Below are 16,192 nucleotides of genomic sequence, written 5' to 3' on the forward strand. Positions count from 1 at the left end.
TCTTTCTTTGCCAGAAGTAACCACTATTTTCAATTTTATGTGAATCATTTTCTTGCTTTTGTTAGTGATTTTACTACATGTGTATACATGGCTTAACAGTACAATATATCAGTTTTCCTGTGTTTAAATTTCTTATTAATGGAGGCATATTATATATATTATTTAATCTCTTGCTTCTTTCGCTCAACATTGTTGTTTTTATCCATGTTTACCCTATGTTGTGGGTAAACTCATTTATTAGTATTTTTATATAGTATTCCAGCATAAAAACATATCCGCTTTATGTATTCATTCTACTATTGATAGGCAGTTTGAATTTAAGTCTTGCTATTACAAACAATACCATCAGTGCACATGAACAAGAATTTTTCTCAGGTAAATATATCTAGGAGTAGAATCATTAGGTCAAAAGCAGGATCATCACTTAGTATATTGTTCAAATCAGAACATTTTGAAAATGAAAGGGAGCCTTACTAATGATTACTTTAAGACGACTAGGGTAAACTGGACACACGAGGCTGCATGGCTACCCATATACATGTAAGTATGTTTAAATTAGATGAGTAATGCCAAATTGTTTCCTAAGTTGTACCAGTCTAAACTCCCATCAGCCATGTCTAAGAGTTTCCCTGCTCTACGTTTTTACCAAGGACGTTAAATGTTATTTCTCTGCTAATTACTTACATTGAACATACTTTCTTTTTTGTTTTTACATTTATTAGTCATTCATTTTTCATCTTCTTTGAAATAATTATTTATACCATAACTGTTTATATCTTTTCCTATTTTTCTACTAGAATGTTTGGTTTTTTCTTATTGTTTTATAGTAGTTCTGCCAATTATGAAGTTTCCCTATATGTATGGCTGTATTTCTGAGCTCTTTATCCTATTTTTAAGGTCTATTTGTCTATCCCTGTGAGAATACCACACTGTTTTAATTACTATAACATTATACTATATTTGATGTGCTGTAATTTCACTATGACATATTTATATTTCCATTTATCCTGCCAGGGGTTCACTGCATTTTCTGAGTCTAATGTTAAGAGCCTTTAAATCATTATGCAAAGTCCTCAGGTAATATCTCTCCAAGCATTACCTCTCTGTTAATCTCTTTATCTGGAAATCCAATTGGATGGATGTTGGACCTTTTCATTCCATTCATCCTCCCTTAAGGTCTGTTTTATATTTTCATTTTCTCTAACTTGGTAATTTCTTCAGCCCTCTTTCAGTTCATTAACTCTCTCTTCATCTGTGCCTAATTTGTTGTTTTAACTGTCCATTGAATTTTAGAGTTCAATTCCCATGTTTTTAGATTCTAGAAATTCCTTTTGGTCTTTTACCAACACGTCTTATCAATTTAAAAAGTCTATAGTTCATTCATGACAGTTTTTGCCCTTTGTATGATTTCTTTAACATTTAAACATATGTATTTTATATTATTAATCAGATCATTTCAGTATCTGTAGTCTTTGCAGGTCTGATTCATTTGCTCTTGTTTATGCTGACCATATCATGCATAGTAGAATGGTTCTTCACGTAGTTAGTTAACTGTGATTGTGAAATTTATTCCCAAACTCATGTGAGAGGAGTGTTTTCCTCCCTTTCTGTCTTTTTTCCTGCTCCATATAAAAGCAAAGCTGAGAGAAGTAGATTTTCTTTTGTGAGCAAGAGTTTTGTTTTCCTGATTCCACTAGTGAATGTGTCACCCTTCAGGTGTCCAGCTTTATTCAAAGATCTATGATTCAAACTCCCTTGGGCTGCAGACTTTTTCTCTTATCCTTGGTTTTATATTGTTTACTAAAAGTCAGGCAAATTCTGAATCCAATTTGCTCACCCCAGCGAAATCACCCTCTTGTCTGTTTGAAATATACTGAATGCTGTACTCAACAATTTCAGAATGCATGTAAAATATGTTTAAAAACATGACCATATAAATTAGCCTTAAGCAGATCTCAACAAATGCCAGTGGGATAAAAATCACAAAGAATGTGTTCGTTGATGACAGCAAATTTAAGCTAGAAATAAACAGAAGAAAACAAAACAAAACTCTAACTATAACATTCTCACTAGCTTGGAAGCCAAGCAATACACTTTGAAATAACCTACAGGTCAAATAAAAAATCATGATGGAAATTGGAAAATGTCTTTTAAATGAATAATAAAATATGACATATCAGATCCTATGGGTTGCTACTAGAGGGATATTCATAGCCTTGAATGCATAAAAGAAAAAAAAAGAATGAGTGAAAATCAGTGAGCTAAACATTCACATGAAGCCTGATTAAATCTAAATGAAGGAGAGAAATGATAAAAATTAATAAATACATTAGTATAGAAAATAATGTTGGAGAGAATTAAGAAACTCAAAAATTGTTTTCTTTCAAAGGTTGATGAATTTCTAGGGAGTCTGACAATAAAAAAGGGAGAAAGCACAAATAATATTAATTAAAATGGTAACATTATTATGGATCCTACATATTTTAAGACGATAATAGGAAAATATTATAAACAACTATGTGGCAATAAATTCTGAATGTTTAGATAAAATAAGAATATCACTAGAGAAAAAACTCAAAAGAACAAATATTACACAAGAGAAAAACTAAAACCTAAACAAATTTATAAAATTTAAATAAAATTCATCCATAAATAAATCTGCAATATCAGAATGCATCGTCAGTTAGTTATTTCAAATATTTAAGAAATAAAGAATTCCTATGTTACATAAAATGTTTCAGATAAAGTAACATAAAGAAAATCTCTTTTTTTCTCTTTTTTTAAAAGACTTTATTTTTCCTTTTTCTCCCAAAGCCCCCTGGTACATAGTTGTATATTTTTAGTTGTGGGTCCTTCTAGTTGTGGCATGTGGGACACCACCTCAGCATGGCTCAATGAGTGGTGCTATGTCCACACCCAGGATTTGAACCGGTGAAACCCTGGGCGGCTGAAGCAGAGTGTGCGAACTCAACCACTCAGCCAAGGGGCCAGCCCCAATCTGCTTTTCTTCTAATGAGACAAGGATGCCCTGCAAGCGTACTACCAAAAGATAAAAGAACAACCAACAACATAGATTTTAAAATCTTAAACAAAACATTAGCAATAAAATCCAATTATATATACAAAAGTGTATCACAAACAAGTTGCATTTAATTTTAGGAATTAAAACTCAGTTTAATGTAGGAAAAAAATCAATTAATGCAATGTGCCTTTATAGATGAAAAGGAGAAAAAAAAACATGATCATCTCAACAGGTGCAACAAAAATATTTGAAAAACGTTAACAACCATTCAGATAGAAAAACTATTAGCAAACTAGGAAGGTGCACTCTTAATATGACAAGAGATATCTATAAAGTTCCTATGAGAAGCATCAAAGTTAATGGTCGAATATAAAAATAATTTCCATGGAAATGGAAAGATGCTGGCATAGGCAGACTCTGAACTCACTTCCTCCCATGGACACAACCAATTTACAATGACACTGGGAACAATTACCCCTGAGAGAGAACTGAAAACTAGATAAAAAGAACCCCCAGAACAAGAGACAGCCCTGACAGAGGTTGAAGAGGCAGAAATTCCTTTCTGGAGAGAAAAATGACACCTTTAGAGCCATGGCACTTTGCAGCCAGCTAGGAGCAATCCTAAGGTTTGCATCCTTCTCTGGAGAAGTGGAGGACCTGAATAGGAGAGCATTACCACTATATGAATCCCTTGGGCTCAGTACCACTGAGACATGAGTCTGATAATATCTGGCTTTGCTGGCTACTAACAACAATGGAGAATACCCCCAGAAAAGATATCTGACATAAAGGGGAAAAAATCTGGCTGTTAAAGGGCCAATGCACAAATTCCCCCATTTTGGAAATCAACCTAATATCACCAGAAAGAAAGGTACACATTCCTTTGGTGAAAAGAGACTCACCTGATAGGCTCTGAGTGCATCTTGGTGAGAGCTGAGACCTCTCCAGGGACTGAGACATTGGCAGCAACCATTATTGTGGCCTATTACAGGTGTGCTGACACAGATGCTGGCAGACACCATTGGAGTCCTTCCCCTAACCTGTCAGCCCAGGGTCTGCCCCATCTACCAGAGCACTGATATAATCCAGCTCAGCCAGGGCAGGCAACCTGCCCTAGGGACTTGCCCCACCCAACAGCAAGCCCTTGGGAAACTTGTGGGCCTGTATATGCTGGATGCCTGGATCCTCTGCAGCCAGGTGAGTGGGTCCAACTCTGTAGGGCAGGGCATGCATGAGGAGCTAGTAGAAAGTGTGGGGCATTTGTGGTGTGTGTGGGCCCTCTGCAGTGAGGTGACAGGGTCTACTTCAGGGGGTCAGGACATGCACATGGGGCAGGACTGTGTTGACAGTGTGTGTGTGGCCCTGTGGGGTATGGGATTTGTCAGCTGCAGAAGAATTCAACTTCTCAAACAGCCACATAGTGGATCAGCCCCACCTTCCAAATCCTGAAACAATTGAGTACTCCCATGTCTGAGTCAGCCCCACTCAGCATCAATCCTGAGAGAGCTGACAATAACCTTGCAGGCTGGAGGCCTATAGCAATTGTAAGCCTCTGAGGCTAGCTATACTGGGGGCCTACTCACTTAACAGAAAAACTGCAACAGGAATGTGATATTAGACCTTGCAGCCAACTGTGCTGGGGGTCCCCATACCCAATAAAGTAACTGAAGGATCCATAGCAGCCACATGCAGCTGAGAATTACAAGCAGCCAGCCAGAGGGACAGCATAGCCTCCCTGGGCATGTGCAGCAAGAGCAACCCTACCACAAAACAAGGACACATGTAGCCCACACAGGGACTACTCTTGGAACATTTGGAATTGGTGATGAGAGGTGGGCACACTGTTGGGCCTCATAAAGCATCCCTTACAAAAGGCCACCTCTCCAAGATCAGAAGACATAGCTAATCCACTTAATACATAGATATAAGCACATAGAAAGAAGCAAAATGAGGAGAAAAAGGAATATGTTCCAAGCAAGGGAATAGGACAACACTCCAGAAAAAGAACTAAATGAAACAGAAATAGACAATCTACCTGACAATGAGTTAAAACAAAAAGGCATAAGGATGCTTACTGATCTTGGGAGAAGAATGGATGAACTCAGTGAGAACATCAACAAAGAATTGGAAAATATGAAAAAGAACCAATCAAAAATGAAGAATATAACACTGGAAATTAAAAATTCACAAGAGGGACTCAACAGCAGAGTAGATGATACAGAAGAAGGGATCAGTGAGCTGGACAAAAGATTAGAGGAATTCACACAAGCTGAACAGATAAGAGAAAAAAGAATTAAAAAGAACAGGAACTGTCTAAGAGACCTCTGGGACAACATCAAGAACAATAACATTCCTATTACAGGTGTCCCAGAAGGAGAAGAGAGAGACAAGGGGCAGAGTATCTATTTGAAGAAATAATAGATGAAAACTTTCCTAGCGTAAGGAAGAAAACAGATATCCAGGTACAGGAAGCTCAGAGAGCTGCAAACAAGATGAGCCCAAAGAAACCCACACCAAGACACATCGTAATTAAAATGTCAACAATTAAAGATAGAGAATCCTATAAGTCACAAGAGAAGCCAATAAGTAACACATAAGGGAAACCCTATAAGGCTATCAGCGGACTTCTCAGTAGAAACCTTACAGGCTAGAAGGGAGTGGCACAATATAATTAAAGTACTGAAAGGAAAAAACCTACAGCCAAGAATACTCTATCCAGCAAGGTTATCCTTCAGAATGGGAGGAGAGGTAAAGAGATTCCCATACAAATAAAAATTAAAGGAGTTTGTCACCAAGAAACTGGTTTTACAAGAAATGCTGAGAGGACATATTTAAGTGGGAAAGAGAAGAAAGCACATAGGAATAATAAAATTATTTTTAAAAAAGGCAATAAAGTGACTGCTAAAGGCAAAAATACAGTAAAGCTAGCAGACCAACCACCTATGAAGATAATATGAAGGTTGAAAGGCAAAGCTACTAAAATTACCTATTTCAATGATAAGAGGGTAATGAATACACACACACACACAAAGAGGTTAGATAGGATATGAAAAACTTGAAATGTGGGAGTAGAGGAGTAAAAGAATAGAGCTTTTAGAAAGAGGTCAAACTAAAGTGATCATCAACTTAATATAGATTGCTGTATACGTAGTTTATCATATATGAGCCTCATAGTAATCACAAACCAGAACCATATAATAAATACACAAAAGATCAAGAGAAATGAACGCAAATATAATGCTAAAGGTAGCCATCAAACCAGAAGGGAAAACAGCAAGAAAAGAAGAAAGGAACAGAGAAGAACTACTAAAACACCCAGAAAAAAAGTAACAAAATTGGAATGAGTACATACTTATCAATAGTTACATTAAATCTCAATGGACTAAGTGCTCCAATAAAAAAGTATAGGGGAGCCAACTGGAGAAAAAACAAGACCCACATATGCTGCATACAAGAGACACACCTCAGACCTAAAGACATACAGAAACTGAAAGTGAAGGGATGGAAAAAGATACTCCATGCAAATGGCAATGAGAAGAATGCTGGGGTAGCAATACTTATGTCAGACAAAATAGACTTTAAAACAAAAATTGTAACAGGAGGCAAAGAAGGGCACTACATAATGATAAAGGGAACAATCTAAGAAGAGGATATAACCCTTGTAAATATCTATGCGCCCAACATAGGAGCACCTAAATATATAAAGCAATTATTAACAGACATAAAAGGAAAAATAGACAGTAACACAATAAGATTAGGAGACTTTAACACTCCACTTACACCAATGGATAGATCATCCAAACAGATCAATAAGGAAACATTGGCCTTAAATGACACATTAGACCAGGGCCAGCCAGGTGTAGCAGCAGTTAAGCTCTCAAGTTCTGCTTCTCGGCAGCCCAGGGTTCGCTGGTTCGGATCCCAGGTGTGGACATGGCAGCGCTTAGCATACCATGCTGTGGTAGGCGTCCCACATATAAAGTGGAGGAAGATGGGATTGGATCTTAGCTCAGGGCCAGTCTTCCTCAGCAAAAAGAGGAGGATTGGCAGTAGTTAGCTCAGGGTTAATCTTCCTCAAAAAAAGAAAAGAGAAAAAAATGACACATTAGACCATATGGATTTAGAAAATACAGAACATTCCATCCAAAAACTGTAGAATATACATTCTTTTCAAATGCACATGGAACATTCTCCAGGGTAGATCACGTATTATCCCACAAAGCAAGTGTTAATAAATTCAAGAAGATCAAAATAATACTAAGCAGGTTTTCTGATCACAACAATATGAAACTAGAAATCAACTACAGGAAGAAAATTGGAAAAGTCGCAAATAAGTGGAGATTAAACAAAATGCTACTGAAAACGATTGGATCAATGAAGAAATCAAAGGAGAAATCAAAAAATACTTGGAGAAAATGAAAATATGATGTGCCAAAATTTATGGGATACAACAAAAGTGGTTCTAAGAGGGAAGATTATAGCAATACAGGCTTACCTCAACAAGCAAGAAAAATCTCAAATGAACAATCTAACAGTGCACCTAAAGGAACTGGAATAAGAACAAACAAGGCCCAAAATGAGTAGTAGGAAGGAAATAATAAAAATCAGAGCAGAAATAAATGAAATAGAGACTAAAAAATCAATAGAAAAAATCAATGAAACCAAGAGCTGGTTCTTTGAAAAGATGAACAAAATTGGCAAACCTTTACCTAGAATTATCAAGAATAAAAGAGAGAAGCCTCAAATAAATAAAACCAGAAATGAAAGAGGATAAATTACAATGAACACTTCAGAAATACATAGAATATAAGAGAATACTTCAAAAAGCTATATGCCAACAAATTGGATAATCTAGAAGAAATGGATAAATTTTTAGAATCATACAACCTTCCAAAACTGAATCAGGAAGATAGAGAATTTGAATAGACCAGTCACCAGTAAGGAGATCGAAACAGTAATCAAAAACTTCCCAAAAATAAGAGTCCAGGACCAGACAGCTTCCTTGGAAAATTCTACCAAGCATTCAAAGAAGAATTAATACCTATCTTTCTACAATACTTCCAAAAAATTTAAGAGGACAGAAAGTTTCCTAAGTCATTCTATGAAACCAACCTTACCCGTAACCAAAACCAGATAAGGACAACCCAAAAAAACAAAATTACAGACCAATATCACTGATGAACACCAATAAAAAATCCTCAGCAAAATGTTAGCAGATTGAATACAACGATACGTTAAAAAGATCATATACTATGATCAAGTGGGATTTATTCTAGGGATGTAGGGATGGTTCAGCATCTGCAAACCAATCAATGTGATACACCACATTAACAAAATGAAGAATTAAAATCACATAAGCATTTCAATAGATGCAGAGAATGCATTTAAAATACATCCATTTAAGATAAAAACTCTGAATAAAATGGGTATAGAAGGAAAGTACCTCAGCATAATAAAGGCCATATATGACAAACCCACAAGTAATATCATTCTCAATGGAGAAAAATTGAAAGCTATCCCTCTAAGAACAGGAACCAGAAAAGGATGCCTACTTTCTCCACTCTTATTTAACATGTTATTTGAAGTCTTAGCCAGAGTAATGTGCTGGGAAAAAGAAATAAAAGGTATTCAAATTGGAAAGGAAGAAATGAAACTGTCACTATTTGCAGATGACATGATGTTATATATAGAAAACCCTAAAGAATCCATGCAAAACCTTTAGAAATAAAAAGTGAATATGGTAAATTTGCAGGATATGAAATCATCATACAAAAATCAGTTGTGTTTCTATACGCCAACAACGAAGTAGCAGAAAGAGAAATTAAGACTACAATCCCATTTACAATTGCAACAAAAAGAAGAAAATACCAAGAAGTAAACTTAACCAAAGAGGTGAAAGATCTGTACACTGAAAACTATAAAACATTGTTGTAAGAAATTGAAGACACAAAGAAATGGAAAGATAGTCCGTGCTCTTTGATTGGAAGAATTAATATAGGTAAAATGTCCATATCTTCCTAAAGCAACTTACAGATTCAATGCAATCCCTATCAAAGTTCCAGTGACATTTTTCACAGAAATAGAACAAAGAATCCTAAAATTTATATGGAACAACAAAAGACCCTCAATAGCCAAAGGAATCCTGAGGAAAAAGAGCAAAGCTGGAGGTACCACACTCTCTGATTTCAAAATATACTATAAAGCTCTAGTAAACAAAACAGTATGATAGTGGCACAAAATTAGACATAGAAATCAACAGAACAAAATCGACAGTCCAGAAATAAACCCACACATCTAAGGATAGGTAATTTTTGACAAGGGAGCCAAGAACATGCAATGGAGAAAGGGAAGTCTCTTCAATAAATGATGCTTGGAAAACTGGACAGCCATATGAAAAAGAATGAAAGTAGACCATTATATTACATCATACACAAAAATTAACTCAAAATGAATTAAAGACTTGAAGGTAAGACCTGAAACCATGGAACTTCTGGAAGAAAACATGGGCAGTACACTCTTTGACATCAGTCTTAGCAGCATATTTTCAAGTACCATGTCTGACTGGGCAAGAGAAACAATAGAAAAAATAAACAAATGGGACAACATGAAACTAAAAAGCTTCTGCACAACAAAAGAAACTATGAACAAAACAGAAAGACAACATAACAATTCAGAGAAGATATTTCCAAACTATGCATCTGATAGAAGATTAATATCCGAAATATATAAAGAACTCATATATCTCAACATAAAAGAAACTAACAACCCAATTAAAAAATGGACAAATGATCTCAGCAGACATTTCACCAAAGAAGATATACTGATGGCCAACAGGCATCTGAAAGGATGTTCAGCATCATTAACTATCAAGGAAATGCAAGTCAAAGCTACAACAAGATATCATCTCACTCCAGTCAGAATGGCTACAATTAAAAGACAGGAAACAAGTGTTGGAGAGGATGTGGAGAAAAGGGAACTCTCATGTGCTGCTGGTGGGAGTGCAAACTGGTGCAGCCACTATGGAAAACAGTATGGAGATTCTTCAAAAAATTAAGAATAGAACTATCATATGATCCAGCTATTCCATTGCTGCATATGTATCCAAAGAACATGAAAACACAAATGTGTAAAAACACATGCACCCCTATGTTAATTGCAATATTATTCACAATAGCCAACACTTGGAAGCAATCTAGGTACCCATCACAGGATGAATGGATAAAGATGTGATATATATACACAGTGGAATACTACATAGCCATAAGAAACAATGACATCTGGCCATTTGTGGCAACATGGATGGACCCAGAGGGTATTATGCTAAGTGAAATAAGTCAGAGGTAGAAAATCAAATATCATATGATCTCACTCATAAGTAGAAAATAAAAACAACAACAATCACATAGAGACAGAGATTGGACTGGTGGTTACCAGAGGGGAAGTGGGGAGGGAGGAGGGCGAAAGGGGTGATTTATGCACATGTGTGTGGTGATGGATTGTACCTAGTCTTTGGGTGGTGAACAGGATGGATCTACACAGGAATCAAAATATAATGACGCACTCCTGAAATTTATATAATGTTATAAACCAATATTACCACAATAAAAATAATAATAATTTTCTCTGAAATTGAAGATGAGACAGTCTATTATTTTCACTTCTATTCAAAGTTGTACCAAGTTTCTCACCACTGTAGTAAGAAAAGTTAAAATAAAAATAAGGTTTGGACATAAAGAAATAAATTGTTATTGACAGAGGCCATAATTGTATATATAGAAAGTCTCAAAGGAACCGCAGTAAAGTATTATAGCTGAGTTCATAAATTTGCTTTATATAAGATTAATATACAAAAATCAGTTGTATTTCTATGTAGCAGCAATAAGTATATGGAAAAGCATATTCAGAATACTTTTTCTTTATAGTAGCGTCCCCAAAAATCAACCAACTAGGAATAAATCTAATAAAAGAAGTTCAAGAATTTCATACAGAAATCTAGAAAACATTTTTGAGTGAATATTAATGATAATGTAAATAAATGAAATGCTCATGGATTAGAAGACTAAAGATCATTTAGATGTCAATATCAGTTTCTTATAGATTCAGTGCAATCCCAGTCAAAATTTCAGCTTTTTATTTTTTTCTTACTTTTCAAACTCGACAAATTGATTCTAAAATCCACATAGACAAGCTTCCACTTTCTGGTTCAGCATGTAAGGTACTTAGGAGTTGTTACTCTGTTTTAACAACAAGTAAAAACTGAACAAATTGAAAAATGAACAACTCTTCTGGGATCTATCAGAGAAGTAAGGTCACAGAGCAAAGTTCTGCCCTCAAAATTAGAGAGAAAACCTGGATAAAAACAAGCACAACTTATGAGAGCAGAAAGCTCCCTGTGAGCCAGCGCAAGGGTAGGAAAACCTGAGCGGTAATTGACAAGTTGCTGGATGTTCAATGTGGACAAGTTCAAGAGATAACAACTCTAGGGGTACCCAGTTATGGGGGGATCCCCATACTTTCATGAATTTTACCTCTAGGAGCTCTATCAGGTCTTCACAGTGAAGATCTGAAAAAAATCCCCTCCTGCTTCCAGCAGGGAGAGGGGAAAAGTAACCATCTGGAAATACACCTGAGTATTCTGTTCTTTTTAGTAAGGCCCACCCTTAAAAGAAACTATTTTGCCAGAGTCTACACAATTTAGCTTTCTTCAGAACATAACCACCCTGGAGGATGGGAAATACCCAACTCCATTCTGTCCCACCTGATGGAGAGGGAAAAAAGTGAGAAGCACTTGTGAAGTTCACAATCATAAGGTATAAGCTCACTAGAAGACTGAGACCTAATCATAGCTCTTTAGAACTGTAGGTTACAGGATACAAGGTTAATATATGAAGTAAATCACTTTCCCATATACCAGCAATAAATAAGTGGAATTTGAAATGAAAAGCACAATACCATTTACATTTGCACCCCCCAAATTTAAATTGTTAAATACAAATCTAATAAAATATGCACAAGATTTACTACAAAATTCTGATAAAGGAAATCGAAGAACAAAATAAATGGAGAGATATTCTATGTTCATGGATAGGACAACTCAATATTGTCAAGATTTCAGTTGTTCTCAACTTTATTTACAGATTCAATGCAATTCCAATCAAAATCTCAGTGAGCTATATTTTGGATATTGACAAACTGATTCTAGAGTTTACATGGAGAGGCAAAAGACCCAGAGTAATCAACACAATATTGAAGATAAGAACAAAGTTGGAGGACTGACACTACTCAACTTCAAGACTTATTATAAAGTTACAGTAAGCAAGACAGTGTGGTATTGGTAAAAGAATAGACAAATAGATCATGGAATAGAAAGAAGCTCCAGAAATAAACCTACATAAATATAGTCAATTGTTCATTAAAAAAAGAGCAAAGGCATTATAGTGGAGCAAAGATAGCCTTTTCAGCAATTTACGTTGGAACAACTGGATATTCATACACAAAAGAAGTGAATCTATACACATAGAAACAAACATTATGTCTTTCACAAAAATGAACTCAAAATAGGCAATAAACCTAAATGGAAAATGCAAAGCTATAAAACTCCTAGAAGATAACATGGGAGAAAAACCTAGAACAATCTTGGATGCAATGGTGACCTTTTAGGTACAACATGAAAGGCATGATCCCTGAAAGAAACAATTGAGAAACTGAACATCATTAAAATTACAGACTTCTTCACTGTGAGAGACTCTGTCAAGAGAAGAAGACAAGCCACAGACCAGGAGAAAATATTTGCAAATGACATACCTGATAACAGACTATCTAAAATATATAAAGACTTCTTAAAACTCAACAATGAGAACATGCATTACCTGATTAAAAAATGGGCAAGAGACCTAAACTGACGCCTCAGCAAAGAAAATATAAAGATGGCAAATAAGCATATAAGGACATGCTCAGCGTGATATGTCATTAGGAAACTGCAAATTAAAATGAGATACTGCTACACACCTATTAGAATGACCAAAATCCAAAACACTAACAACACTTAATGATGGCACAGATGTGGAGCAACAGGAACTCTCATTCACTGTTGGTGGGAAAGCCAAATGGTAATAGCTACTTTGGAAGAAAGTTTGGCAGTCTCTCACAAAACTAAACACACTCTTACCATAATCCAGCAATTGTGTTCCTTGGTATTTACCCAAAGGAGTTGAAAATTTATGTTCACACAGATACCTGCACAAGAACGTTTATTGAGGCTTTATTCATAATTGCCAAAACTTGGAAGCAACCAAGATGTCCTTCAGTAAATGATTGGATAAACGGTGGTATATCCAGACAGTGGAATATTATTCAGTGCTAAAAAGAGGTGAGCTAACAAGTTGTGAAAAGACATGAAGGAACTTTAAGTGAGTATTACTAAGTGAAAGAGGCCAATCTGAAAAGGCTACATATAGTATGATTCTAAATATATGACATTCTGGGAAAGACAAAACTAGAGACAGTAAAGGGATCAGTGATCACCAGGGGTCTTGAAGGAGGGAAGGATCAATTGGCAGAAGACAGAGCATTTTTAAGGCAGTGAAACTACTCTGTATGATATTACAATGATGGATACATATCATTATACATTTGTCACGATACCAAGAGGGAACCCTAATATAAACTTTGGATGATAATGACGTGCCAATACAGGTTCATTAATTTTAACAAATGTACCACTCTGATGCAGGATTTTGATAGTGAAGGAGGTTGTGCATATGTAGAGGCAGGGGTTATATGGGAAATCTTTGTTCCTCTCTGTTAATTTGGCAGCGAACATCAAATTGTTCTAAAAAATAAAGTCTATTAAAAACTTTCATATGGACAAAGAAAGGGGGCAAGATGAGTTAAGATAATGTTGAAGAAGAAAAAAAAGTACTCTACTACATATTAAAACATATTATAAATCTTCAATATGTAAGATTAGAGTTGGTATAAGGATAGATGATTAATATAGCGGACAGAATGGAGCTCCTAGAAACTATGCATAAATGAACTTACAACACACAACTCTTACAACAAAGATGGCACTACAAAAGAGTTAGAAAGGCATTCTTCCCCACAAATTGTGCTGATTCAACTAGATAGGCATAATAAAAAGAGAAAAAAGCGATTTGAAACCTACGGCATTCTAAAAACATCAACAAAAATATCTGAATGTTGTAACTCTAAATATGAAAGGTAAAACAAAAAAAACTTTTATAATATATGAGAATATATCATGAATTTGGGATAAAGATTTTCTCAAAGAGGTCACAATAAACTTTAATTATAAATGCAAATATTACCAAAGTAAACTACGTTAAAACTGGGGACTAGCCTCGTGCTGTAGTGATTAAGTTGGCATGTTCCACTTCAGCTGCCCAGGGTTTGCCAGTTCAGATCCCGGGTGTGGATCTACACACTGCTTATCAAGCTATGCTGTGACAGGCATCCTAAATATAAAGTAGAGGAAGATGGGTACAGATGTTAGCTCAGAGCTAATCTTCTTCAAAAAAAATAAAATAAAAAATAAATCTGGGACTTTCTGGTCAAGGAAAGACAGCTTTGAGAAAGTAAAAAAGAAAGTCACAAGAGCAGGAAATGTTATTCGGCAACATATACATACAAAATATGTAAAGAACTAAGGAAAATATAGGCCATCCAGAAACAAATGGGCAAGAGAATCAGGTACTTCCCTATAGAGGGTATCTAAATGGTCAATAAAAGTATGGCACAATGCTTCAACTTATTAGTCAACAGAGAAACGCAAACTAAAACTACGATTAGATACCACTACACACCTATCAAAATGGCCAATGGGAGTGTAAACTGGTAAACTCTCTGAAAAAATATTGGCATTTTCTACTAAATCTGATCTAGTAATTCCCTCAGGTATATACCCAACAGAAAAGTGTGCACATATGTAGCAATAGACAAGGACAAGAATATTCATAGTAGCACAATGCTTAATAGCCCCAAACTGAAAACATCCCTAATGTTTATCAAGAGTATGACAGATAAATAAATCTAGTGCATTTATAATTGACTCCTAAAACAGCAATGACAGTGAACAGATATTGCTACATGCAAAAATGACAAATCTTGTGTTTATATAAAATTCAAAGAACAGGCAAAACTAATATATGCTATTACAAAACAGGGGAGTAGTTAACTCTGGTGAGATGGGAAGGGTTGTGATTGACAGAGGCCAGGAAGGTGGCCCCGGATGTTGATAATGATCAATTTCTTGATCTAGTGGTATTTTCACTTTGTGATAATTCATTAAACCATTCACATATGAATTGTGCACTTTTTGCATGCTATACTTCAACTAAAAAGTTAAACAATAAAGCAAACCAATTCTTAAAAGGTTATTTGTTACTAGCTTAGTATTGATCAGCCAATCAATTACCAAATGCCCTATTATATCCTCAGCATCAACGTCATTGAAATATTGGTATCCTGGGCAGAATCAATGCTTCATTTGAAAAATAAAGAATTCCAAATAAGATTTTCTGTTCTTACGTGGTAGAGTCAGGGACAAAATCATAATGTGATTTTTAAAATTTCCACCCAATTTTTACCACTTTCCAATTCCTACTGTTGCATAAAAGTCTACATGATATAGCCCAGTGCTACATCTCTGACATGTTTTCCTGTCATTCTTCTGCCTGTTCACTCCTCTCCAGCAACACTGGCCTCCCACTGTTCCTCATAGGTTCCTTGTTTTTTCTTCCTTCTGGAACACACTTCACTCAGATATCTGAATGCCTGGTTCTTTTCACTTCATTCAGATTTCTGTTCCAATGTTACCTCAGAGCAGCCTTTTTGGCTTTCCTATCCAAAGTAGCACTCTTTGTTTCCCATAACCCACTTTATTTTTTATCATAACACTTACTACTACATGAAGTTTTATTACATATTTATTTGCTATTGTTCATAATCCCCCTCAAATGTAAACTCCGTGGGGGAGGAACTTAGTTCTCTTCATTGCTACATCTCTAGCGCCCACAATAGTTTCTGATACATAGTAGGTGCTCAATTATTTAAATGGATGACTGAAGGAATGAAAGAATGAATGGTTCATGTGCAGTAAGAGCTAATGAAACACCACATAGACAAACTATTTTGTTGATTGGTGATCAT

Source organism: Equus quagga, chromosome 9, assembly GCF_021613505.1.
Source record: "Equus quagga isolate Etosha38 chromosome 9, UCLA_HA_Equagga_1.0, whole genome shotgun sequence".
In the NCBI taxonomy this organism is placed as follows: Eukaryota; Metazoa; Chordata; class Mammalia; order Perissodactyla; family Equidae; genus Equus; species Equus quagga.